Source organism: Physeter macrocephalus, chromosome 18 (genome assembly GCF_002837175.3).
Source record: "Physeter macrocephalus isolate SW-GA chromosome 18, ASM283717v5, whole genome shotgun sequence".
Classification (NCBI taxonomy): domain Eukaryota; kingdom Metazoa; phylum Chordata; class Mammalia; order Artiodactyla; family Physeteridae; genus Physeter; species Physeter macrocephalus.
Window position 1 is genome coordinate 102,857,006 of NC_041231.1, and position 1,868 is coordinate 102,858,873.

Below are 1,868 nucleotides of genomic sequence, written 5' to 3' on the forward strand. Positions count from 1 at the left end.
GCACAGGCCCCGGACGCGCAGGCTCAGCGGCCACGGCTCACGGGCCCAGCCGCTCCGCGGCACGTGGGATCTTCCCGGACCGGGGCGCGAACCCGCGTCCCCTGCATCGGCGGGCGGACTCTCAACCACCGCGCCACCGGGGAAGTCCCCAGATCCATGCTTTTGAAGGAAGCCACCTGGAAGACGCTCAGATGCATGGCAGCACTATGCGTGGCTGGGATGGGTACCTGACGGAGCAAAACACTCCAATAGCAAAAACGATACAAGGAGCGGCTCTTCAGTAAACCCTCAGTTACTTCAGCAGCTGCAGCAAGTGCATTGGCAGGAGTTCAGGACCAGCTCATTGAAAAGAGGGCGCCAGGAAGTGGGACGGAAAGTGATTCTTCTCCAGACTTCCACAATCAGGAAAACGAGCCCAGCCAGGAGCATCCTGAGGACCCGGGTGGATCTGTGCAGGGGGTGACACCTCAGAAAGCTGCTTCTTCTCCTTCCTCAGGGAGCCATCATAGCGGCCATAAAACACGAAGGAATAAACACCGGCACAGGACTGATCTGAAGTTAACCAAAAAACCACGAGCTGATTATTAGAAGACTCATTAGTGCAGAAGCGTCCAGGCTGTAGCGCCCTGCTTCCCTCCGCTGACCTCACGGAGAGGAACGTCCCTCACCTGGCTGCGCGGCCATCCACCTCTGCTTTCCCAGACCCGGTGCCTGTGACTCGAAGTACTTTGTTCCGAAACGTGGTGACAAACACGTCCTTTCTGTACGGCCATATCGGATCATTTACTTTGTGTCATTTTCAGTAACAGAATTGCAGGAAAACCCAAGACGTTGTTATAATCCCAGCAAGTTGCTCACTGTGCATTTCTCCCTTCTTGGAACAAATGTCTCCGCCCTCAAACTGGCTGTGGCACCAGCTGCATCTGTGATGCACATGGAGAAATGTTCTCTAGGTTTGTTTTATGCTGAACGTAGAACAGGTCACATTTCAGAGGGAGGCTGTAAATATCTGGCGTTTTCTTATTTTGTTCGTGTTTTATCATTTTCCTGTTACTGTTTTTACCATCTTATTTTCTTTGGGGACTTTCTGTAATGCCATTGTACAGCTCATACCTTCCTGCGGACGTATCTGATCATCTGTTTCATGCGGTTGCCAATATTCTTAACTGAAAATAATTTGGTTTACCGTAAATAAAATGGGGACTTGGCTTTTGGTTTTTTTGCAGAGGGAAGGTGTAAAGAGTGGTTATTTAATAATGACCTATCTTAAATCTTTTTGAGTGAGAAGCAGTTTCATGTTCAAGGAGGAGGAAAAGCTGAAAAACTTAAGTTTAAATCAATCCTTTTAAAGTAGGTATTTTTATTCTTTTGTATAAATAAGATTTCACAGGCTTTGACTTCTCATCCTTCACTTTTAAACTTGAGATTGTTTTTTCCACTTACTTATTCATATCATGCCTTATGGAAATTTCTTTTTCCATCTTTTCTCTCTTTGATGGTATTTTAATAATTACCTATCTTAAATCTTTTTGAGTTGGAAGCAGTTTCATGTTCAAGGAACAGGAAAAGCTGAAAAACATAAGTTTAAATCAGTCCTTTTAAAATAGGTATTTTTATTCTTTTGTACAAATAAAATTTCACAGGCTTTGACTTCTCACCCTTCACTTTTAAACTTGAGATTGTTTTTTCACTTACTTATTCATATCATGCCTTATGGAAATTTCTTTTTCCATCTTTTCTCTCTTTGATGGTATTTGCCTGATTAAATATTGCTCTAAAAACCACTAAGGCAAATGGAAGGGCTCTAAATTGTACCCAAAGCTGATAACGCCTGGAGTCCTTAAGCAGAGTGAATGACAGGGTCACCG

The 1,868-nt window shown here is 44.7% G+C and overlaps 1 pseudogene; it reads left to right on the top strand.

Annotated features, from left to right (window-relative positions):
- The window catches only part of LOC102982471 (chromatin modification-related protein MEAF6-like), a 940-nt pseudogene extending 352 nt beyond the window's left edge, over positions 1 to 588 (top strand).
- Positions 589 to 1,868: the final 1,280 nt, after the last annotated feature.